This window comes from Giraffa tippelskirchi, chromosome 5 (assembly GCF_054371585.1).
Source record: "Giraffa tippelskirchi isolate mGirTip1 chromosome 5, T2T-mGirTip1v1.2.pri, whole genome shotgun sequence".
NCBI classification, from domain to species: domain Eukaryota; kingdom Metazoa; phylum Chordata; class Mammalia; order Artiodactyla; family Giraffidae; genus Giraffa; species Giraffa tippelskirchi.
The window spans coordinates 115,235,972-115,262,908 of NC_137279.1; the positions used below are offsets into that span (position 1 = coordinate 115,235,972).

A 26,937-nucleotide genomic window follows, 5' to 3' on the forward strand; every position below is an offset into this window, starting at 1 on the left:
AATGCAGGAGACATGTGTTTGATTCCTGGGTTGGGAAAATCCCCTGTAGGAGGAAATGGCTACCCACTCTAGTATTCTTGCCTGGAAAATTCCATGGACAGAGGAGCCTGGTGGCTACAGTTCATGGGTTCACAAAGAGTTGGACACGACTGAGAATGCAGATGCACACATACAGACTGGTAATGCTCTTAAAAGTTGTTTTGAGATAACGGGAATTTTTTTCAGTGTCATTATAGTATGCATTTGATGTGGTGCCATTATATATTTATCATGATATATAATGTTTGCCTCACTCTCATCTCTTAATTATATGTAATTTATTAGAGTTATATGAAAATCAGTGAAAATCTCTCATTGACCTCTACTCACTGAGGACACAGATGATCACTTGTATATGTAAGGTAATATTGAAAGAAGACATGGGAAATTCTGATAAACCTACTTTCAAGTGGGAAATGACAATACTCAGTAAGTACTGAACCTCTTCTATGAGCCCTGGGGTCAAAGAAAAGTTATTTCAGATGACTTCCTGGCTGTTCTTCACAAACATGTGATTTTGGAATGATGCATAACATGTGGAGACCTTTACACCTTTGACAACAAACCATGAGTTATGATTTGTGGTACCACTGCAAACCAGCAAAGGGCAGCAATAATCAACAATTTTGTAATGTAAACAATAAAGCCTACCTGTTATTTCAATTCGTAAATAAAAATGATTGACTTTGTTATATGTAAAGGTATTTGCTGCAAATTAATTATATTATGCTAGTAGTTCTGACAGGCTAGCTTTAAACAATATAATCTTAACACAAAAAGAAAATTTATAATTAACTTGACCATTTGTCATTTCAGAATCAATTGGTTCTTATAGAACTTAGAAGCAGAAATTAAAGATTTTTCTGCAGCTATTCTGGGAACATGTAAATGAAATATTTTCTCACCCTCAACTCTGCCATCCAGAAATATATTACACAATAGCATAAACACCCAAAGACTTTATTGATTTAAAATTGAAAATAAAAGAGGAATTGCATTCAATGGAACATCAACTGATATAGTTCTAAATTCAATAAATTCTTTTTCAGATATCCATTCAGGACCTGAACTAACGTTCTTTAGCCCTAGATTAATAATGTGTACAAGAAAAGTGAAAAAAAACTTGCAACAAATTTTACACTTTCCCAGAGCTTTCTGATTAAGTTAATTTGTTATCACAATATGTTAAAAGGTAGGGGGGAGGGGAGGTGTTTATCCTAAGTGATTAAGAGGAGTCAAGAGAGGGAAAGGAGGAGGTGACAGTTCTGTAGTTAGAGCCACATCTCATTTTAATTTTCTTTCACTGGTTATAAGCATGATATGAAGACTTTAATGGCCTTAAAATATTCCAGGATAGCCTTTAGTAGATAGGTTTAGATTTGGGGCTCTTATAGGGGACATCATGGTCTTTGGAGGCATCTGTGATCTGATCTCCAACTCTTCTACTTAAGACCTGTGTGATCTTGACAAGTGACTTCATCCAATTCTTTATGGATATAATGGAGATAATACACAACTCATACCACAATCCTTACTGAAAGGATTAAGTTAAATGGCCTGTGCTGATAACAATGTTGTTTTTTAACATAAATATATGAGGCAAATCAATTAGAGAATATATTATATAACATTTAGTTGCTTTGGATTGTTTAAAGACATATGGAACATTTGTAAGTGTAATATTTATGCTCATAATGGATCATTTATAAAGTGTAATGAGACTGTATAAACCTTTAGTATGTGCTAATGCAAAAATCAATATTGCATTTACCATTGCATTCAACTCAAAATAAAAATTTGAAATGAGTACTTGTTTTCTTCTTAAAAAGCATCATGTAAAAATTTAAAAAATAAGTGACAATCTTACTTATTGGAAAATCTTTGTTGATCTTTACAGCTTATTGGTTTTCACAGATTTCAGAGAAACAAAGCAAGAGGCTGATGCCATAGCTCATTTGCAAGGACCCACCAGGGTCATCTCTTTGTTCTAGGTCTGCCTAGTCTTATCACATTTCTCTGTCAGTGTGCACATCTGGAGTGTGTCCTGCTCAGTAGTAAATGAGTATGTCCTACAACATTTGTGAATATTTTACAACTTGAAATAGCCTCTGACAGAGTAATTTTCAAATTGCCCCATTAAGATCCACATCATGGACAGCAGGTCAAGCTTCTATAGCTCGTTGTCCCCATTACCTGTCTTCCTTTCTATCCAACTAATAGAATTTAAGCTAAGGACACTTTCTAGTCTCACTTAAATGGTATGTAAAACTTCCAGGAAATATCCTTAAAGGGAAGGAACCTCTGTCCTATATTCCCCTTTTCTCCTTCCTTTGGAATGCAGATGTGAAGGTAGGAGCTAGCATAACCACATGAACCCTGATGTGGAAGACTGTGTTGAGGGCTGCAGAGAGAGATAGATAAATTGGTCTTGGCTTCCTGATATAATAGACCACTGTATGAACTCTGGAATGCTGTGCTCATTAATTATATAAGATTATTTTGGGTCTTATTTCAATGGCCAAACAGTACCTTTTATGATATCAGCACAGAAACTGCATATTTCATAGCCAAGCAGAAGAATCACCACTTACCTGAACTACATCAAATCATATATCAATTACAATAGTGAAATTATTTTAAAATAAATGCAATCTGTTCAAAAAATTTTAGATTGTTTCTACTGTTTGGATCTTCTCACTTGCATGTCAATCTAATTCATTTTCTTTCTTTTCAAATATTTTTTTTTCCTGCCCTGAGTTTCTTACTTTTTAAAAAGTTTAGTTTCTCACTTTTTAAAACTATTTAGTTTCACATGACAAAGAATTAAGGGGACACTAATGTTATATCTTTCCATAGTGAACATATTCTAGACTCTCTAACCAGTGGTTTTTCAAAAACTGTTAAAAATCATGTTTTCCTATAAAACATAATTACTAAATGCTTCCTACCATAGTCTGACATCTATTTCTGCTTTATTGACTATGCCAAAGCCTTTGACTGTGTGGATCACAATAAACTGTGGAAAATTCTGCAAGAGATGGGAATACCAGACCATCTGACCTGTCTCTTGAGAAACCTGTATGCAGGTCAGGAAGCAACAGTTAGAACTGGACATGGAACAACAGACTGGTTCCAAATAGGAAAAGGAGTACGTCAAGGTTGTATATTGTCACCCTGCTTATTTAACTTATATGCAGAGTACATCATGAGAAACGCTGGGCTGGAAGAAACACAAGCTGGAATCAAGATAGCCGGGAGAAATGTCAACAACCTCAGATATGCAGATGACACCACCCTTATGGCAGAAAGTGAAGAAGAATTAAGAGCCTCTTGATGAAAGCGAAAGAGGAGAGTGAAAAAGTTGGTTTAAAGCTCAACGTTCAGAAAACTAAGATCATGGCATCCGGTCCCATCACTTCATGGGAAATAGATGGGGCAACAGTGGAAACAGTGTCACACTTTATTTTGGCGGGCTCCAAAATCACTGCTGATGGTGACTGCAGCCATGAAATTAAAAGACGCTTACTCCTTGGAAGGAAGGTTATGACCAATCTAGATAGCATATTTAAAAGCAGAGACATTACTTTGCCAACAAAGGTCCGTCTAGTCAAGGCTATGGTTTTTCCAGTGGTCATATATGGATGTGAGAGTTGGACAGTGAAGAAAGCTGAGCGCCGAAGAATTGATGCTTTTGAACTGTGGTGTTGGAGAAGACTCTTGAGAGTCCCTTGGACTGCAAGGAGATCCAACCAGTCCATCCTAAAGGAGATCAGTCCTGGGTGTTCATTGGAAGGACTGATGTTGAAGCTGAAACTGCAACACTTTGGCCACCTCATGTGAAGAGTTGACTCATTGGAAAAGACCCTAATGCTGGGAAGGATTGAGGGCAGGAGGAGAAGGGGACGACAGAGGATGAGATGGTTGGATGGCATCACCGACTTGATGGACATGGGTTTGGGTGGACTCCGGGAGTTGGTGATGGACAGGGAGGCCTGGTGTGCTGCGATTCATGGGGTTGCAAAGAGTTGGACACGACTGAGCGACTGAACTGAACTGAACTGATAGTCTGACTCATCAACTTGCTAGTGTTCCCTTCCCTAGCTAAGTAATCTTCTGGTTAGTAGTGTAGCTATGTAGTAGGTTATGGAATACAGTCTAAACAGCAAATCTTTAAATACAGTATCCATTCTCACTGATATGATCAGATTTCTATAATGCCAACTATTCATACTTAGTCATTTGAGCAGGCTTAGCCAATGTGGGTTAAAGTGAACAATTCTGGGAGGCTGCAAGTGCAGTGAAACCATCTTGAGTTTTAAAGTCAGATATACCCAGCTGTAAATCCTGGCATTGAACACTTACTACCCTATTTCCTCTGGGTTATTTCCTTGGCTTCTCTGAGATCATGTCTGTAAATGGGGGTAACACCTATTTCACAGTCGGGTTGACAACAGTGCTTCATTCCTGGTAGGTGCTAAATATTTGTTAACCCCTTCCCCTTACTAGAGTGTTCTGACATAATGACCATGTGAGCATGAACATTTTGACCCCTGTTTCTTAGGACTTATTCCTTGTATTTACCCATTGCTGGCCTTGATCAGCAGCTGCTTCTGCAGTTGGAGAACTCAGCTCCTTTTGAAGCTGGCTGAAGCTGAATTAGAATGAAATGCATAGGGTAATGGAAAAAGAGCAACTCTGCCCTTTCAGGTGAGCTACAGATGTGCCCCCTCTGAAACAGAGCAGGACCCTATGGTCCTTACCCACCTTCCCCCCATGTCCTCTGCCTGCCTTTTGTCTGTGGAAAACAGTCAAAGTATAAGTTTAATCAGAGAAGTGAGAAATGTGGAAAGAAAGGAAAACAGTCAAATGAGACTAAATAATAATGTAGTCATTAAGTATAGTCAAGAACCTTTAGTTCTCACAGGATATAGTTAATATTCTGAGGCATATCCTGTGTGCTGTCTTACTAATACACCGGGTGGAGAAGTTAACTACATGATGACCAGACTATAACCACGACATGAGCTGCCACGATTCTGAGAATTGGCCTCAAAGAAATGGGAACAAATGGACCCTGGATCTGAAAATTAACTGTACCTAAAACAATCAAAGTGATGCTGGCCAGACCACTGATGACCAATTTGAAGATTACTGTTAGAGATGACTATGCTGTTTCTGCATATAGCCACCCCCCTACCTCTGTCTATAAAAGCTCATGCAACCCCTGCTTGTCAGAGTGGGGAGGGAATCAGCCTTTGGACAAATGTCCACCCCCCCCCATCCCCCCACCCAGTTGCTGCCATCTGAAATAAAGGAAACTTTCCTTTCCACCAACCTGGCCTGTTTATTGATTTTTGAATGATGAGCAGCTGGACACCAGAAACACCTTTAGGCAACATAACCTCCCAACTCCCCTCCCCCTGCGCCACCCCCACACACCTTATTAATCTCTTGGTGGATTTCAGACAAATTTCCTAGGCTGTTTGGGCTTCTGTGATGAGGATGTCTTTGAGTAGGTCAGCCGCATCTCATCCAGTGAACTGAAGATGAGATGTTGTGTAAGTGGAAATCCAGAGACTTGTATTATCACTTACATTCTGCCACTGACTACGGTATGACCCAGAGCTAGGGAAGTGGGACAAAGAATATATACTGAGTGTTTATAATGTATTTTCTCATGTGCTTGATACTTGGGGTCATAACTTAATTTCATCCTTAAAAGAGGCCTGTGAACTGGGCATTCTTACACCCTTTCCAGGTGAAGACACCAAGGCTTCTCTGCTCTTAGTAACCTGCTTAAAAATTACTGAGTCACAAATTGAACTCAACACTCTCCGGCCTCAAAGCCTTGCTTATTTTGCTATAGAATGCTGCCTTTGACCTAACTGGGCCTTTCTTTTCTCAGCAAAATACTGTGGGATGGATACCCTCTAAGGTGCCTTATATTTTCAAATCCTATAATTCCATCCTCTTTACTCTAAATGCAGAAACAAAACTTACTAAGCTTTTTAAAGACTTAATAAGTCTCCCTCCAGTAAATGTTTGCACTATGTATGACTCAGTACAGTTGGCACATTTAAATACGGAAAAGATAGAACACATAAATGCATATAATTGGGGGTAAGGAGTAAAGAATTAGATACTTATCACTTTTTGTAGGCATCATTTTTCAGGAGACTGCTATTTAAAATCTAAATACTCTTATCACTTTGTTTTTTAAAAATTCTGATTATACAACAGAACACAAATGAAACAATTCAGAATCCATGCTGTGCTGAAAGAAAGGGATTCAACAAGCACAGTTGAGCCCAACCGGAGTGCAGTTACAGACATGCTATGGCTGAAGGAGCCAGGAGTACGAAAGACTATGTTGAAAAGCCCCCACATTATTAGCTTAACTCTATCTTAGTTTTCCTGGGTTAGCTAGGCAGTCAACACAGCAATATCTAACACTCAGCTTCCTTCATTTGTCACACACATTTTAAGTTTGAAGATATAGGTCTCATATTGACTTAAAAGAGTTCCTTCCTTTTTTGATATAATGTTTTGCTTCTTTTCTCTACTGAATAGCAAAGCCATTTCTAGGGACGTTTTGCAGGGCTGTGCTGAAACTCAACTATTCTTCGAGTGGCAAATTCAGTTTTGTATTTAATGGATACATCTGCCTTAGTCATAATCTGTATGCTTCCTTCTGGGTCACAAGAAATGTTGCATTTGGTTGGGATTTATTATTTCTATTCATTGGTCTTTCTGTATCTATGTGAGTAATAGGAGGAGGCTACTCTTTTCTTTCCTTTTATTATAGTCAAGTCTGTGCTTTTGTGGAACACATTAGAATTTGCATTTTGTTTTTCATAATATAGTGATATCACAAACTGCTGGAGATTAAAAGTATTTAAAAGGGAGGCGGAGCACATTTTCTCAATGATTCAATAAGCTGTAGAGGCAGATTCCAGGCTTTCCTGGTGTCTCAGCAGTAAAGAATGTGCCTGCAATGCAGGAGACCCAGGTTTGATCCCTGGGTTGGGAAGATCCTCAGGAGAAGGAAATGGCAATCCACTCCAGTATTCTTGCCTGGGAAATCCCATGGACAGAAGAAACTGGTGGGCTACAATCCATGGGGTGGCAAAAGAGTTGGACGTGACTTAGCAACTAAACAATAGTAACAACTAGAGGCAGATACATGATGAAAAGGTCATTAAGTGAAGTGGCAGAGGTGTAGAGGTTACAATTTCTGAAGCAGATGCCCCATGAAAATGTAAACTGGCCCATTTCACTGCAGTGTCTTTAATGGTACTATTTATGATATACTGTAGCTGACTCACTTTGAGGACCGTTTGTTTGCCGATGTAAAATTCATTGTTTTGATTCTACATTCCAGGATTTACTGCCACCTGAATGTCTACGGTACAATGCACGATTTTCATACACAAGAGGTTTCCACCAGTGTCTTGTGCATTGTGAACTTCAGGCAAGGAAATATGACTTAACTCTCCAGTGGGAATGTAAATGTGGGGTCCCTAATACCTCTTCCAAATTTTGCAATTAACCAGTCCCACAAATATGTTTGGGTGTGTTCTCTGTTCGAGGGCATAAATACTGCAGAATGGCTTCAAGCTACCTGATTTACCAAGTCTACTTCAATTCTCCCTAGCCTTACCAACTCCCAAGTTTTGACCTAATTAAACACATTTAACACCTGGTGCTTAAAAAAGAAAGTTTCATTCAAAAAGTGTGTGAACAGAAAGGAAAGGATAGAAGAGGCATCAACCACTCTTCCCCTAATCTGCCATCCCAACCTCCATTATGAAGGGCTCTCTCAGTCTAGCCATTCAGATGCTCCAGGTAGATGTGGAAAGCAAAACAAGTGATGTTAATGATCTCCTTGGGCTCTAATATCGTTTCTGGGCTCCAAAGTGCATTTTCTTTGTTTATTTTTTATGGCAAAGTCAAAAGAGGAACACTTGATCTCGAAGCATGGCCTAAACCAGATAAAAGTGCCCTAAGGCGGCCCCAACCCTAACTAGGGCTGAGTTCTCAACTGCAAAGAGCTGCTGTTTTAAGTTAACCCTGTAACAAGAATATTGCAAAGTAGTGAGTTTCTGGGACTCTGTTTCCTTCTCAGTGGATGAATGAGGATGGTAGACTTTTACACAAGGGTGGATCCTAACCAGGAGGGACCTGGCGCCATTAACATCTTATTTGTTCAGGTAAGGGCTTTCAGTTTCATCCTTCTTCACATCCCCTGTCAAAACCACCACAGAAACCAGCAAAGGGGAACATGCACAATAGACTGAGGAGGAAAACCCCTAACATACAGGCCGCTGTCTCTTTGCTCTTCCTCTTCGAAACCATGGTCAAATAATTCTGAACCGAACTTTAAGGCTATCCTGTTATAAGTGTGACTGACGCTCAGGCATATGACTTGTTTAATGGATCACATTATTACTTGATTGTCATGGTGCTTTAAAGTGTACAAAGCATTTTTTTAATTTAACAATCACAACAAAAGGTAACATTCAGTGGACCAAGGGTGGTTCCAGATGTTTGATAAGAGTCTTATTTAATTCTTGGGCTTCCCTTTTGGCTCAGCTGGTAAAGAACCCACCTGCAATGCAAGAGACCTGGGTTCAATCCCTGGGTTGGGAAGATTCCTTGGAGAAGGGAAAGGCCACCCACTCCAGTATTCTGGCCTGGAGAATTCCATGGACAGTCCATGGGGTCGCAAAGAGCTGGACACGACTGAGCGACTTTCACTTTCACTTTCATTTAATTCTTATGGCAGTCCACGGAGGGAGAAGCCGTCAGGGTCAGACAGCTTGAGTTTAACCTTGGCACCGTAACTGTCTAGCTGTGTGTCCTTGTTGCTTCTCTGTGTCAAAGTTACTTTTAATCTTCCCAGCTACTGTGTGTGGTAACTATAATTTCTCTACCTTACAAATGTAGAAACGGTGTCAAAGGTGACAGTATAATAGCCTGGATTTGAATTTGATTGTCTGAAATAATCTCATGCATTATTTTGTCTGCTCTCTATTTCTACTACAATCACAACTGGCTCAAACAACTATTTCACCAGACCACTGCAATAACTATTGAATACTCACCAGTCTTTTGTATTCTCATTTGCCTAAACTCCTTGTCTCCCACCAACTCATTGTCTATATGGCAGCCAGAGTGATCTTCTTATAAACATATCCAGTCATGTTCTGCTTAACACTTTTGGAGGGTTTCAGTTTTTTGGGGGGCATGAAAAAAAAATCTGAATATGACCTGTAAACAAAGATATGATCTACAGGGACTTCCCTAGTGGTCCAATGGCTAAGACTCTCTGTTCCCAGCGTGAGGGGCCTGGGTTCAGTCCCTGGTTGGGGAACTAGATCCCACATGCTACAACTAAGACCCAGAGCAGCCAAAGAAAAAAAAGATAACATCTATACCAGCATACCTATCCAGACTGATCTCACAACACTTTGCCTCTTGTCCTCCTTACTGAGTTAAGGAAGGTAAGAAGTGTGGGCATCTTGCCATCTGAATCACTTTCCAAGGATAAGGCCCAATATAGAAAATATTAGATATATTCAGCTTTCCTTGAGCACTCATCACATACTGCTTGATTCAGACTATTTCCAACTAAAATGTGGATATATGCCCCCATTGTTACAAATAGTTGTTTGGGACAAATAATACATTTCCCCAAAGAGTCAGTGTTATAAAAATTAGTTAAGTTCTAAGATATAAATGCCTTTTGTGCCCACAAGGTAGGAAAGCTAATCTGCTGAAAGTACTATAGCTTTCCATTTGACAAAATAATAGTATTTAACATAATAACATTAGCTATTATTTATTTAGCACTTACAAACTACCAGGTGATAATTTCTGCATTTGACATTTATTACCTCCCCCCAAATTTATAAGGTAGTTACTGTTATAATCCCCATCCTACATTTAAAGGAAATAAGGCACATAGCAGATTACAGCTAGGAAAAAAGTCAAGCTGAGGTAAACTACAACCATACTTTTTATTTTAAAAACCATATTTGCATATGTCTTACTCAAACTTCTAATGACAGGATAGCACCTTAAGTTTTAATCACCAAGCTTACTTTTTGAGGATTTTTTTGCTCCCTATTTCTAACTTTGAAAAGTAAAAAATTAGTCATTGTCTAATTAAGAATTCAAGGCTCGTTTCTCAGCTTTTTAAAATTCTCCTATAACTGACAATAAAACAGTCCCTGCTTTTAGCTGATCTTTCAAACCTGTGGTAAGAGACCCACCATCTTGATTCACTCACTCGACAGTTTCTGTTAGTGTCTGACTAGGTTATAAAACAGCTCACATGCACTCCAGGATCCATGCAGAGACAGTTTCCTTAATAACTCCACTTAGGAGATAGTCTCTAGGGATGCACAGAAACAACAATCCTAAAATGTCTTGCAATTGTCTAGTTCCTTCCTCTGCCAAACTGGGCTTGTTCCCTAGAATGTGGGGGCTAAGTCTTTGTTTAGTTTTTTTTTTTTTAAGGCTTAAGCAGATTCTGAATGTTTAAAAAGATCAGATCTCAAGTTACTAATATTTGAGCAATGACAAAAAATTAACCTAAAATTCCAGACAGCATCACCAATTCATTTTCATCTACTGCCTTTGTTGTTTCACACTTTAGGGAACATGTGGCTAGGGTTTGTTTAATTTGGGAGAATTATTAAAAAGTGTTTTTCTTTTCTACAATGATTTTCAGTAATAGGTCAGCAAATGAAGGGATTTAAGTACATGTTTTATTGAAGGCTTAAAAAATACGTTAGATTCAAAGGAATGCCCTAATACAAAATGGTAAGGTTTTGCAAAAACACAATTGTTTCTTAGCTGTCAGGTGGTGCAGTGGTAAGAATCTGCCTGCCAATGCAGGAGACCCAGGAGATATGAATCCAATCCCTGGGTTGGGAAGATTCCCTGGGTTGGGAAGATCCCCGGGGAATGGCAACCCATTCCAGTATTCTTCCTTAGGAAATCTCATGGAGAGAAGGGCATGGCAGACTATGGTCCATGCGGTCGCCAAAGAGCTGGACATGACTTAACAAGAATGCAAGCACAAGGTAGATGGTCAAATATTGCTTATGTATTTGATACTCTCAACATAGACTGTAATGAAAGAACATGTTATCTTTTTTTTTCATTCTGTCCTCTGCCCCACTTTCTCAACACTATGGTTCCATTTCATCCTAGTATACTTTCCTTCAAACAAATATTGTAAATATATCATAATACCAAAAAAGGTGTTACGTAATTTTTTAAAACAGTTGATATATATAAACAAATATAGTATATGTAGTAAAAGGAATATGTAAGCATTTTCTTCCGATTTTCATAATGGGATTAATGGATTAAGACCCTTCAAAATATCAAAATGCTAAACAAGTAGTACAGCCTTTACTAACCATAATGAACATGGGCTCCTATTTGATGCTGTACCAACAGATAAGCCTTTACTTGTGTGGAGATGGACATTAGCAGTTGAGAGAGTTTCAGAGAGCTTACTACAAAGGCTATGTACAGATAGCACAGAAGTATTTTAATTAATCAACTAACTGAATTCTAACTTACCAAATATCTATAGTTGTGAATACTGACTTATGAAAACCTTGACCTCAGAGTGGGCTAATAACTTGAAGCCTAGGAAAATCACCACTGTGTATTTAGTTTGTATTTAAGATCCTATCTTCACATTGCTATCTAAGAGCTTAGTACTGTAAACACATCTCTCAGTCAGTCAGTTCAGCCTCTAAGTCGTGTCCAACTCTTTGCGACCCCATGAACCATAGCACGCGAGGCCTCCCTGTCCATCACCAACTCCCAGAGTTTACCCAAACTCATGTCCATTGAGTCGGTGATGCCATCCAACTATCTCATCCTATGTCATCCCCTTTTCCTTCTGCCCCCAATCCTTCCCAGCATCAGGGTCTTTTCAAATGAATCAGCTCTTCACATCAGGTGGCCAAACTATTGGAGTTTCAGCTTCAACATCAGTCCTTCCAATGAACACCCAGGACTGATCTCCTTTAGGATGGACTGGTTGGATCTCCTTGCAGCCCAAGGGACTCTCAAGAGTCTCCTCCAACACCACAGTTCAAAAGCATCAATTCTTCGGCATTCAGCTTTCTTTATAGTCCAACTCTCACATCCATACATGACTACTGGAAAAACCATAGCCTTGACTAGATGGACCTTTGTCGGCAAAGTAATGTCTCTGCTTTTAAATATGCTGTGTAGGTTGGTCATAACCTTCCTTCCAAGGAGTAAGCGTCTTTTAATTTCATGGCTGCAGTCACCATCTGCAGTGATTTTGGAGACCCCTAAAATAAAGTCAGCCACTGTTTCCACTGTTTCCCCATCTATTTGCCATGAAGTGATGGGACCAGATGCTATGATCTTAGTTTTCTGAATGTTGAGCTTTAAGCAAACTTTTTCACTCTCCTCTTGCACTTTCATCAAGAGGCTCTTTAGTTCTTCACTTTCTGCCATAAGGGTGGTGTCATCTGCATATCTGAGGTTATTGATATTTCTCCCGGCAATCTTGATTCCAGCTTGTGTTTCTTCCAGCCCAATGTTTCTCATGATGTATTCTGCATATAAGTTAAATAAGCAGGGTGACAATATACAGCCTTGACGTACCCCTTTTCCTATTTGGAACCAGTCTGTTGTTCCAGTTCTAACTGTTGCTTCCTGACCTGCATACAGGTTTCTCAAGAGGCAGGTCATGTGGTCTGGTATCCCATCTCTTTCAGAATTTTCCACAGTTTATTGTGATCCACACAGTCAAAGGCTTTGGCATACTCAATAAAGCAGAATAGATGTTTTTCTGGAACTCTCTTGCTTTTTCGATGATCCAGCGGATATTGGCAATTTGATCTCTGGTTCCTCTGCCTTTTCTAAAACCAGCTTGAATATCTGGAAGTTCACAGTTCACATATTGCTGAAGCCTGGCTTGGAAAATTTTGAGCATTACTTTACTAGAGTGTGAGATGAGTGCAATTGTGCAGTAGTTTGAGCACTCTTTGGCACTGCCTTTCTTTGGGATTGGAATGAAAACTGACCTTTTCCAGTCCCGTAGCCACTGCTGAGTTTTCCAAATTTGCTGGCATATTGAGTCCAGCACTTTCACAGCATCATCTTTTAGGATTTGAAATAGCTCAGTTGGAATTCCATCACCTCCAGTAGCTTTGTTTTACTGATGCTTCCTAAGACATTCCAGGATGTCTGGCTCTAGGTGAGTGATCACACCATCGTGATTATCTGGGTCATGAAGATCTTTTTTGTACAGTTCTTCTGTGTATTCTTGCTACCTCTTCTTAATATCTTCTGCTTCTGTTAGGTCCATACCATTTCTGTCCTTTATTGAGCCCAGCTTTGCATGAAATGTTCCCTTGGTATCTCTAATTTTCTTGAAGAGATCTCTAGTCTTTCCCATTCTATTGTTTTCCTCTATTTCTTTGCACTGATCACTGAGGCAGGCTTCCTTAAGTCTCCTTGTTATTCTTTGGAATTCTGCATTCAAATGGATATATCTTTCCTTTTCTCCTTTGCTTTTCACTTCTCTTCTTTTCACAGCTATTTGTAAGGCCTCCTCAGACAGCCATTTTGCTTTGAATCTCCATCCATAGTTCATCAGGCACTCTGTCTATCGGATCTAGTCCTTTAAATCTATTTCTCACTTCTACTGTATAGTCATAAGGGATTTGATTTAGGTCATACCTGAATGGTCTAGTGGTTTTCCCCACTTTCTTCAATTTCAGTCTGAATTTGGCAATAAGGAGTTCATGATCAGAGCCACAGTCAGCTTCCAGTCTTAATTTTGCTGACTGTATAGAGCTTCTCCATCTTTGGCTGCAAAGAATATAATCAATCTCATTTCAGTATTGACCATCTGGTGATGACCATTGTAGAGTCTTCTCTTGTGTTTGTTGGAAGAGGGTGTTTGCTATGACTGGTGCATTCTCTTGGCAAAACTCTTATTAGCCTTTGCCCTGCTTCATTCTGTATTCCAAGGCCAAATTTGCCTGTTACTCTAGATGTTTCATGACTTCTTACTTTTGCATTCCAGTTCCCTGTAATGAAAAGGACATCTTTTTTGGGTGTTAGTTCTAAAAGGTCTGTAGGTCTTCATAGAACCATTCAACTTCAGCTTCTTCAGCATTACTGATTGGGCCATAGGCTTGGATTACCGTGATATTGAATGGTTTGTCTTGGAAAAGAACAGAGATTATTCTGTCGTTTTTGAGACTGCATCCAAGTACTGAATTTCAGACTCTTTTGTTGACCATGATGGCTACTCCATTTCTTCTAAGGGATTCCTGCCCACAGTAGTAGATATAATGGTCATCTAAGTTAAATTCACCCATTCCAGGCCATCTTAGTTCGCTGATTCCTAGAATGTCAACGTTCACTCTTGCCATCTCCTGTTTGACCACTTCCAATTTGCCTTGATTCATGGACCTAACATTCCAGGTTCCTATGCAGTATTGTTCTTTGCAGCATCAGACCTTGCTTCTATCACCAGTCACATCCACAACTGAGTGTTGTTTTTGCTTTGGCTCCATCCCTTCATTCTTTCTGGAGTAATTTCTCCACTGATCTCCAGTAGCATATTGGGCATCTACTGACCTGGGGAGTTCATCTCTCAGTGTCCTATCTTTTTGCCTTTTCATACTGTTCATGGGGTTCTCAAGGCAAGAATACTGAAGTGGTTTGCCATTCCCTTCTCCAGTGGACCACATTCTGTCAGACCAACATCTCTAGCCCGGGCTTATAAAGGAGAGCCTCTACTGAACTTCTCATAACGCTAACGGCTCTCTCACAGGTGCATTCCTTCTGGAGTATCTCAGAATGTTGGTGTTGGGTGGATTTTCAGATTTTGTAATATATGCATTCCTGTATGCTCACTTCTTTGAGCCTTGTTTCCTTCCTCTACCAACCACCATGCCAGCTCTCACCTTTCTACTTCACTTTACTAATGAGCCAACCATTGCATTCTCCAATCACGTTAGCATTTTTCCAAAGGGTCCTTACCCAGATGTTAAATCCTGTATGCCAGGAGAATGATCTGACATTAATACAGTCTTCCTTATTTAACCTTATATTCTGTTTGTCTTGATCCAGCACTCTTAACATCTGCTTCCAAATATGCTCTTCTAGTCTCTCTGGCACATGTTGACTAGGTCGTGTATCTCCTTTGACAGTTCTTTTTCTCCTTTATCACTTAGACCCAGCACTTCCCTAGCCAGGTTATATTTGATTATGTGTGATTTTCACTTAAGTGCGCTGGAGGCCAAGGTAGATCCGGAGGGAACATGTGTTGTTCTGAAATGCCTGGGCTTCTGTATCACCATCAAGCAGCGTGAAGGTACTATCCTCCGGTATAGGAAAGTGGCAACTTCTGCAGGTCCCAAGAGTTCACTGAAAACTGGGGGTTTAAATTTTTCAAATGCATCTGACATCTCAAGATCCCATTCTTTTCTAGTTAAGGTCCTGACTTTGACATTACACACCTGCTTAGGCTGAGAATCCAGCCTCCTTTGGAGTTCTGCTACTTTTAAAATTAAATTTGGAGCTTGTCCTCAGCATTTTCAGTCATCTAGGTCCAAGAGACAAGAGTTTCTTTACATTCTGTCAAAGATGATTTCTGGCTTTCATAGCTATCCCTTAATTGCTCAGCTTTGTTCCAAAGCATCATTGCCCCTATCAATAACCAAATAATTGTGTTATTCCTATAATTATAATAATTAATATTTCTCACACACCTGGTATACTGCACCATTAGTGCATTTACTTCTTCCTTTACACAACTCCATTTTCCACCAGTGAGAATTTTAGCAATTTCACTGTTACTTTTTCCAGGACCTCCATCCACCATCAGTAATAGGGTGTTCATGGTCAGGGAACTGGCAGGTGGTCAAACTCCAATATCCCATCTCAGTGTCTGCAATCTTTGAACACTTCTGGTATCAACTATGTCAGGCTAGGTTCCTAAGGAGGCAAAATATGAAGTGAAGAGGCAAAACACCCATGGCAAAAGGAAAGCAATGTAAAGGGGCACAGGGAGAAATCAGGCTGCAATGCAGTACAGTCTCAAGAAAGGCTTCAGCTGATGCATGGGGAGTACTGAGACTGAGATAGTCCTTCAGAGTTGTTCCAAGTTTGGGCAAAGGAATGAAAGTTTGTCAAGGCAATTCTCATTAACATAAGTCAGTGTCTCTCAGACTTTAGCATATATCAGAATCAGAGCCCAGGAGAGCTTAATAAAACAGATTCTTGGGTCCTACTGCCAGAGTTGCTGATTAAGTCTAGAATGTGACTGCAAACTTCCATATCTAACATGTTCCCAAGTGATGCTGATACTGCTGGTCTAAAATAAAATTTTCAGTCCCAAAAGGGGATTTGGGAAGCATGTCAAACCACCTTCTAACAGCAAGGACACAGGCAACAGGAGTATAATCCTATAGACTCTACAACTTATTAGATTTGTGACTTGGAATTTATCCAACTTCTTCAGGCTTTGTTTCTAAAATGGGTGTAGTAACACCTAATTCAAGGGGGATGTTGTTCCATTTTGCCCTACCTCAGTGAGGGTACCACCATCCAACCAAGATGCTGAAGTAAGAATATTGAGAACCACACAGAGTCGGATATGACTAAATGACTAACACATACACACACATCTTGAATTTTATCTCTTCTTCTCATCTAATCAGTGTACTAAGACTTGGGGGGGAAAAAAAAAGACTTGGAAAATCTGCCAGTTCAATGTCCTTTGACCCAGTCACTTCTTTTTAAGGTCACTGTACAATGCTTTAGTTGAGGTCACAACACCTTTCATCTCTGAACTGGTCCATCTGAAATTAGTCTTTCCTTCCACTTCATCCTATAAAGGCATCCAGAGTAATTTTCCTAAAATAACTTAGGACTTGTGTAGAGTAGATTTTGGTGGCTCCTTCTTGTTTTCAGGAGAGAATATACTCATCAAAGTTTTCTTCTGCCCTTTGAAGAACTCTGCTTACCCTTCCATTGTCACATATTGCCACTTATTTCTTCATGGTCTATATCCTGGACCGCTTAATTATCTGTGCAAACTTTTTGTTTTTCACTGTCAGGCTCTGTATAAACTGGTCTCTCTATGGAATGTCCTCTTATCTCCCAATTTGCCTTTTCCCGATTTCAGATTTCAAAACATTCTTCATATCTCACTTCCTCTGGAAACCTTTTCTGATTCATCAAGGATGGCTACAAGTTCTTACTATGTGCTTTCCTGACTTCCTATGTTTTTCCTGATTTTACTACAGTTAATAGCCTCTCTATTTTTCTGCTCTTTTCTTCAACAAGATGGATATGGTGTTCGAAAATACTGTCATACTAAAACAATAGCTACATAGTAGAACTCCTCACTTTCAAATTTTGGGGGGTTAAATCAATAAACCATGTGCTTGCCATATAAACATTATTCAATAAATGCTAGTTAGTATTTTATTCGAGTTGGAGGGAACAAAAGTTCATGTGAGTGAGGGGAAAGAAAATGAGACATGAAACTGGCAGTTTCTAAGTAGGAAGTTCATAACTGAGACAGTATCATGGTTATTTTCTCTACCAAAAATGCAGATGATTTAGCAAATTTAATCTCTGTAACGGAGAAGGCAATGGCACCCCACTCCAGTACTCTTGCCTGGAAAATCCCATGGACGGAGGAGCCTGGTAGGCTACAGTCCATGGGGTCACTAAGAGTCAGACATGACTGAGCAACTTCACTTCCACTTTTCCCTTTCATGTACTGGAGAAGGAAATGGCAACCCACTCCAGTGTTCTTGCCTGGAGAAACCCAGGGACGGCAGAGCCTGGTGGGCTGCCGTCTATGGGGTCGCACAGAGTCGGACATGACTGAAGCGACTTAGCAGCACTCTCTGTAAACAAAAATCTTTGACCTAATACTATTAGTAAAGATATTAGTAGCATAAAAACATTTCAATTTTATAATCTACCATGGAAATGAAAACCATAAATAATTCTATAGGAACATAATAATCTGGCTATAATTATTATTAATTTACTTTTCAATTATGATTTAGTTATATCTAATGATTGATTCAACCTTTAAGTACTGATATAACACTTTGTAACCATTGTATGTTTAATAAACTCAGAAATTCTATGATATATAGATAAGCCTATTATTGCTTTTTCAAATGAAGTTATATAGGAATATCTCAAAGGAGTGAAAGAGGCGGAAGTCAGACTCTGAATTTTTAACCACAGGAATCATATAGTACATCTACACCTACTTTCCATGAGAAAAAAAAAGAAATCTTTATCAGAATCCATGGGAAATAAATAGCATCATTTTTGGTAAGATATCAATAAAGGAAATCAGAAGCCAATATTGTAGAATAAGGTAGATAAATTTCTACAGAGCTTCTTATGCTGATTAGTTTTTCTACTAAGGATATTTGCTGTTTATTATTATATCCTCTTAGTCACTTATATCCCAGTTAAGGATCTATAACAGTGCTGAGGGGTGGAAAAGCTGCTTCCCCTGGCAAAGAAATCTCAAAAGATTTTAGGAGACTGGGTCATCAGAGTCTGCCCATATGTCCCATTTTAATTTTCAGGATCTCATTCCTTCTCAGTCAATATCATAACTTTAAAAAAGAGACTCTTCATGGTTAGGAATTCAGTTTGTGTTACAGTTCAGCCACCTATAGGATTAGACTTTGCGTATGGTTTTCAGATATCCCGATTCCACCGTTATAGGAAATAAGGGTTCTCCTCACAGTAGTCATACAAGCTTTCAAGTCCTTTTTGAGCGCTGAGATGACAATTTAAAGCACCGCCAAGTATATCATCTTCTTGCTTCAAGTTCCCCAGCACAGTTAGAAGCAATTACCCAACCCATTATACTCGGTATTTTTATTGTAATATTTTAAAGCTGAAAATACTGTTTCACACAGACCCTTCCCTTCTAAATGCACTTGATTACAAGTATTTAAACATTATGAAATTTTAATTAAACTTTTAATTTTGTATTGTAGTATAGCCAATTGATTAACAATGTTGTGATAGTTTCAGTTGGACAGCAAGGGGACTCAGACATACAGACATTATAAATTGAGTCACTGTGTTGCCTACATGCCTATGCATGCTATAGATCACCAGGGCCCACTTTATCACAGGCTACAGGATCATTAATGTCTTTAAATTTAATCACATTCGAGGACCAATTCCAGAAAATCCAGAAAATTCCATAACCAACATAAAGAACTCATCTTTGAGATTTGGTTTCTATGGAACCTTCCCAGTTCCAGTGCCAAATTATGTATCAGTAAGGATACTGTCAAAGAAACAGAATCACTAGGAAATAAAAATAGGTAATAGACAGATATAGACAGACAGAGAGACACAGATAGGTAGATAGATAATTTGTTACAGGGAATTGATCTCATGCAATTGTGGGAGCTGGAGCTAGTTAAACGATCTCTGTGAAGCTTATTCTTCACATTTGGTGGTAGAACCTTAAGTCCACAGGCCAAGTAGAGTCAGGAAGGAAAGATGAATATAACATGAGGAAGAACAAAAATAAGCTGGAAGCTATAAGCATGACCAGAATTCATGAGTTTCATGACTGGTTCTTGTTGCCTCTGACTTGTAGTGAGGGTGTCCTGCAAAAGCCCGAACACTTAACACTGAAGCCTGACACATACATTTGCTCCAGGAGTCAGAGAAGCAGAAGAAAGGTCCCAAGATAGTTAGAGCACTTGCAGGCACAGCTACTTCCTCATGCCCCATGGTGGATCAGCACATCGATGATGCATGTGAACTATGAAATGGCTGCTGTCTCACCTACATCTGTCTTCCAAATCTCACAGAAGAGTCTTTCTCGAGTCTGTTGTAATTGGAAATGTATAGGAAGAGAATCTTGAGAAATATAGTTAAAGCTAACCAATTTGACACATTATAAAACCCCCATGCATCCTGAGGAGAAGTGTTCCATCAGAAATTTCCAGAAAAGACTTCTGATAGGAGGGAAAGGATATAAAGCAGTGCTGAGGGTTGGAAGGGATGCTTTCACTAGCAAGGAAAATGCTGGGTGGGTTAGTCTTCCTTTTCTTGATGTATCTGTGATAGCTTCTTCAAATAGAGTTGCCTTTCAAGGCACTGCTGATTATCCTTGGGACCTACCCTTGCTGCCCTTCCAGATCTGTTGTTGTTGTTCAGTTGTGTCCGACTCTTTTTGACCCCATGGACTGCAGCATGCCAGGCTTCCCTGTCCTTCACCATCTCCCGGAGTTTGCTGAAACTCATGTCCATTGAGTGGATGATGCCATCCAACTATCTCATCCTGTGTCGCCCCCTTGTCCTCCTGTCCTCAATCTTTCCCAGCATCAGGGTCTTTTCCAACGAACTGGCTCTTTGCATCAGGAGGCCAAAGTATTGCAGCTTCAACATCAGTCCTTCCAATGAATAATCAGGATTGATTTCCTTTAGGATTGACTGGTTTGATCTCCTTGCTGTCCAAGGGTAATTAGAATACTGAAGTGTTTTTTTAATCAAGAATCTGCTTAGAGTGTTCAGAAGACATCCTTTTCATGAAATTATAAGAAATAAATTAGTAACGGGCTCTCTGGCATCCTTGAAGAGCTTATGGTAGCCCTTCTCCATACAGTTAGCACTACTGACTCCCATAAAAGTGGGTTTATGAAATACAACGGGGATGACGGTATTGCTGGGACCAAGTTACAACACTGATTCCAAAAACAAAAGGTGGCATGGTTACTACAATGGACACTGAAGCCAATGAAGTCACCAGAATAGACTTATTCACAGAGATTTTAGCATTGGCCAGGATACTTAATCTTTACAAGTGGAATAGTCCTAGGTCTAATGGACTGAAATCTGACTTGAATTAGAAGGGGAAAAAAATCATAAATCCTCCATCAATTCCCAGGCAGTTTACACAACGAGAGCCTTTTGAATGAAGGGGAGGCACAATCCCTTGGAGAAAAGACTGATACACTGCCAAAACTGTATACTCTTTTCTTCAGAATTTCGCCAAAGGGATCTGTGGCCATTTTTCAATGTGACTATAAATCATGAAGTGAAAAAAAAAATCAGACTTTTTGGATATTAATGGAAACTGGCTCAGAACTAATACTGATTCCGATAGATTTAAATGACCACCGTGGTCCACCAAATGGTACTGGATATTATGCAGGTCATATAGTCAATAAAGTTTGGCTCAGGACCTTTTCACAGTAGGACTCCGGGGGTCTTCAAACCAACTCTGTGATTATTATTTTTGTTCTAGAATGCACAACTAGAATGTATATACTTAGTGGTTGATGGGAAGAATCCCCACAGTTTTCCCTGACTCATGGAGTTAGAGATATTTTGATAGGAAAGGCCCAATGGAAGTCATTACAATGCCTCTACTTATGAGAATGGTAAAACAAAGGTAATGCTGCATTTCTGGGGACATTTTGAAGACATGTTGCCACAACTGAAGACTAGAAAGACATATGGATGGTGACTTTCATTCAACTTGCCTCTTCAACCTGCGTAGAACCGATGGATTTTGGAGAATGATAGTGGATTGCTATAAACTTAATCAGGTAGTGACTCCAATTGTAGCTGCTGTGGCAGATTTTTTTTTTTTCTTTTTTTTCTGGAGCAAGCCAGCACCTCCTGGCACCTTGTATCCAGCTATTGATTTTGTAAATATTCTTTTTTCCCCCCTCTATTCCCTGGTACTAAAGACCAGTAAAGAAGCAGTTTCCTTGCAATTGACAAGGCCAGCAATATACCTTCACTGTTCTATCTGAGTGATACACCAGTATTTCAGTCTACGTCATAATTTAATCTACGGGAATTTGACCACCTTTCCCTTTCACAGGATATTGGCTCGGTCTATTACATCGGATATTATATTCTTGTAAGCAGAAAGTAGCAACCATCTAGACAAGTTGGTAAGACACTTGCATGTTGGAGGGTGGGGAATGAAATAAAAATCAGAGGACTGTCATCTTGATGAAATTTCTAAAGGTGCAATGGCTTGGGGCATGTCAAACAATCCCTTGCAAAGTGAAAGAAATCTGCTGCATCTGGCCACTAAAAAAGTGCCACATCACCCAGTGAGATACTTTGGATTTTGAAGCACCATATATATCATTTAGGCATACTACTCTGACTCCTTTATTGAGTGATCCAAAAAGCTACCAGTTTTGAGTGAAGCACAAACAAGCAAAAGTTCTCCAACAGGTCCAGACTGCCATGGAAGCTGCCCTGCCACTTAGGACATATGGTCCAACAGATCCAATGGTACTTGATGTGTATAGGAATGCTATTTAAAGCTATTGGCAGAATTTTATCACAGTATATATCCTTAGAGCTTCAGAACAAAGCCATGCTCTTCTCTGCTGATGTTGTCTCTTTTAAGAAACAGGTTTTTGATTACTATAGGTCTTTAGTAGAGATGGATCATTTGACCATGGACCATCAATTTACCATGTGACCTGAACTGTCCATCATGAACTGCATGCAGTTCGTGAACTGGCTGGTTCACCAAACCTTGAATCTGAGTGTGTCCAAACTATATTCCATCATCAAATGAAGATAATACATACAAGACCTTGTCCAAGAAAGTCTTGAAGGCACAAGAAGGTTGCATGAACCCAGATTCCTGCTGTCCCTACTGTTCCTAATGATATGGATGCCCATTCCCTCTACTCCTGCTGCATTACCTTCTCTCTCTCTACATGAGTGATGGCCTCATAGGAAGTTTCACCTGACCGTTTGACTGAGGAAGAAAAATCTTTGGCTTGTTTTACAGATGGTTCTGGGGAAGATCCTCTGGAGAAGGGAATGGCTACCCTCCAGTATTCTTGCCTAGAAAATTCCAAGAACAGAAGTGCCCAGTGGGCTACAGTCCATGTGGTCCCAAAGAGTTAGACTCGATTGAGTGACTGACACTTTCACACTTCCACATGATATGCAGGTACAATCCAAAAGAAAACAGCACTACAGCCCCAGGGAGGGCCCTAAATAACTGTAGAGGAAGAAAATCCACCAAAAAATCCACTGTTCATTTTTTTCTGGAAGAAGGGATAATATAGTGTATAAATCTATGCAATTTAAGAACTTCAGCCAATGGTTTGACGGGACGGTCAAGACTTCAAAGGTACATGATTGGAAAATTGGTTGTTAGAAGGTCTGAGGAAAAGGTATTTGGGAGACCATTCCAAATAGGCAGAGTCTGATGATTTGTGTCCCATGTGAATGCTTGTCAAAGAGTGACTCTAGCAGAGAATAATTTTTGTAATCAGGTATGAGACCCCTACTTCTATACGGGAACCCATATTTCTCTAACCACTCCCATCACTGCTTTGTGGGCTCATGAATTAATAGTTGTGACAGCAGAAATGGAGGTGATACATGTGCTCAGCATCATGGACTTCCTCTCAAAAAGGCTGATCTGACTACACTTACTGCTGAGTGCCCAATTTTAGCAAAGAACTGCAGCAGAGACCAACGTGAGCCCTTGAAAATGATACTATTCCCAAGGTGGAACCATCCAGCTACAGAGAGTTATTTATGTTGGGATACTGCCATCATGAAAAGGGCAGCACTTATCTCTTTTAAAACAGGTCCTTCCTCTGGGTATGGATTTGCTTTCCCTAATGCTCCTGCCAAAACTCAGCTATGGACTTCAGGATGTCTTACCCACTCTAATGGCATCCCATACAGCATCACTTTTGACCAAGGAATTTATTCAATAAAAAGGGAAGTACAGCAGTGGGTTCATGTTCATGGAATTCCTTTCTATCATGAAGCATGTGGCTTGATTGATGTAACAGCTATTTGTAAACTTGTGCTAGAGGGGTGGCAACACCTTGGGAGACTAGTGAGATGTCTAAATCCACATCAAACCATGTGGATTTTGGTATATGCTCTAAATCCACATCAAACCATGTTGTTCTCCTATAACTAGGATTCCTGGGTCCATGAATGAAATGGTAGAAATGGGAGAGACTCCTTTCACTATTACCCTTAGCACTCTACTAGTAAAAAAATTTTTTGTTCCCCATCATCTCATCTTGACTTTAGACTCTTCTGGGCACACAGAAATGATTCCATTCAACTGATAGCTGAAACTGATGCCTGGACACTTTGGTTTCCTTATGCCTCTGACTCAGCAGGGAAAGATGAGGATTATGCTATCGGCTAATGTGTTTGATCCTGACTGTTAAGAAGAACTAGACCACTACCACACAATGTTATAGCACCAGATGCAAAAGTCAACTGCCTTATAGAGACTACTTAACCAACTTAAGCTTTCACATTTGTAAGGTCAAATCTTAAAACTATATATCTGTTTATCCATCTACCTCTATAACCTATAGTTTTCTGATAGTACTGCTTTTTTTTTATTGGGCCTTTAATACAAAGTGTCAATGTAAATGACTACAAAGAAATTAAAGTGTTACTTTCTAATAAAAATCAAATCCTTAAGCCACTCAAGAAGATGAGAAGTGCTTTTGGAAAAGGACTTTTTGACTAATTATCACTAAGGTTGGAAAAGATGTTTTCCCTGTAGGAGCTAGTATGTTTTTCAATGAAACAGTGTACATTAACCTAAACAGTCCTGCTACTTTACTAAATAGCACTATAGCTTGAGTGGGTCTGATTAGTTCAGTAGCACCAAGTCTTAGGAAAATAATTTCTGTGTCTCAGACAAATGTCTGTGATAGGACCTCTAGAACAATCTGTTTTATACTGAGGATTGCTTGGGTGAGGTAAACTATGGAGGAAACCAGAAAAGATGATCATTCAATAGAAGGGAAAAACACAAAATCGAAATTTTTGGAGAACATCTCTCTCTGATCAAATGTTTTGTAGTATCCTTTGGCCTTGGAGAAATTGTTTAAGAGACAGGTTTTCCAGGAACTGTTTAAGATGAAAATTTTAGATCTGTACACAGTAATAAGGATGTGACTTACTTTGTGATATCATGTAATTACTCTGATGAGATAGATAATACTTCTGAAAAATCCTGATAATAAAATGAATATTCACGTACATTTTGCAGTGTTAGTAAATACTGAGACATACAGAGTTAGCCTAGCAATGGCAGTGTGACCATCTTGTGCACAGAGGATGAAATATACTTTTAACATGCCTTGTAGCCCTCGTTTCAGAACTTTATCTGTATGATAAATAAATGAGGCTACCTAATGTATCTCAGCTTAACAGTCACTTCACAAATATCCTAATTTTATCTCAGAATTCATGAAAACAACTTATTTTTGTTATTTAACACTTTCATGTTCAAATTTCAGATACCTTATATTATGCATTTCTAGGGCTTTCTGTTCTCAAACCAGAAGGTGTATTCCTCATTTCACCTCTTTTCACTAACAGGTTCTTTTAATCATTTCAATCAGTAATAGCCTAAGTATGATAAAGATAATCTCATGAATTATCAGTTGTATGTTGGATGCCAGAAAACATGTAGCTTGAGAAACATTTATACTTAGAATTGCAAAATAAAACATTCAGCCCCCTTCTCCTTACTTTCTTCTTGCATCAACAAACTTGTCAAAACACAATAGTTTCTGAAATAGTCATTCAAGTATTTATCATCAAAGGATATCAGAATGGCCTCCATCCTGAAGGAGTTTCAAACTCCAGAAGGATATTTCCATCAAGACTAATAGCATTATTTTGCCAATCTCCTTACCATAATTTTTAAAATATAATATCCCCCAGGATATTTTTTCTTCCCACTTCAATTTTGAGGAACAAATGTATTTTTTTGTTTGGTTGGTTGGTTTTTACTCCAAGTTATTTTCACAGTGGTGAGCTGCTTTGGTTGTTGAGGCAGCTCTGAAAGAAGCATGAAAGATTCTATTTGCTGAAAGAGAAAACAAGAGTGTGTGTAGACTTCCTAACAATGCCTGAGCGACTTGATATGGAGGAAATTTAGCTGTAGACGGCCGTGGCTGGAGTCCTTGGGGCAGCCATAATTTATTCCTCTAACTTTTATCTTCCATTGACCATATTCTCGGCCTAACCTATTTTAGGAATAAAACATTCACTTGTGAGGCCACAGAAATTATGTCCCTTGTAAAAGGCACCAGCAAAGTCCACGGAGGTTCCCAGGAAAAAGATGGAATCTAGATGATAAGGTCTAAACTCTTCTTTTGCAGGTGGTCTAGTTTCGCTTACCTTAAGGAGGCCGTGTGCAGCGGTCTTGCCCCTCATACCTCAGGTTAACCATCCAGCACAGAACCCTGTGCCCTTCACCTCAGCTTGATGAGCTGTGTGGAGAGGAGCTGCATGTAATGCCTCAATTCAAGATGATGGTGGCGCACTGTGTGCAGAAAGGCTGTGCCTGGCACTTCAGCTTGGGTGAGTCGTGTGCAGAAGCACTGCGCGCAACCTCTCAAGTAAAGATGGTGGCCGCTGCTGGGTACAGCACTTGGGAGCCGCGGAACTGCACCACACTCGTGTGAACTACGCCAGCACCGCGAGAACTCCGCCCCCTTTCCGGCTGATAAAACAGCCCTGCCCAAGGCCTTTCCGAAGAGCCTGTATCTACAGTGCAACTGGCACTGTCCGTTCTTTGATTAACAAGTAAACTTTCTTTTGCTTTTGAACTGAACTGGATTACAGTCCCTTGATGAGAGTAACACAGGATAGAAGGACCCTCCAGTGCGTGCGTGCTAAGTCGCTTCAGTCATGTCTGACTCTTTGCGACCCCATGGACTACAGCCAACCAGGCTCCTCTGTCCATGAGATTCTCCAGGCAAGAATACTGGAGTGGGTTGCCTTACTCTTCTCCAGGGATCTTCCCAACCCAGGGATCAA

General features: G+C 39.6%; 1 protein-coding gene across 1 annotated transcript in view; it reads right to left on the reverse strand.

Moving 5' to 3' along the window:
- Window positions 1-26,600, reverse strand: part of NTNG1 (netrin G1) — a 398,647-nt gene extending 372,047 nt beyond the window's left edge. Inside the window, exon 1 of the mRNA XM_081493868.1 lies at window positions 26,296-26,600. The gene's annotated coding sequence lies outside the window, so the exon portion shown is untranslated. The remainder of the gene's footprint in view (window positions 1-26,295) is intronic.
- Between the last annotated feature and the right edge of the window lie 337 nt (window positions 26,601-26,937).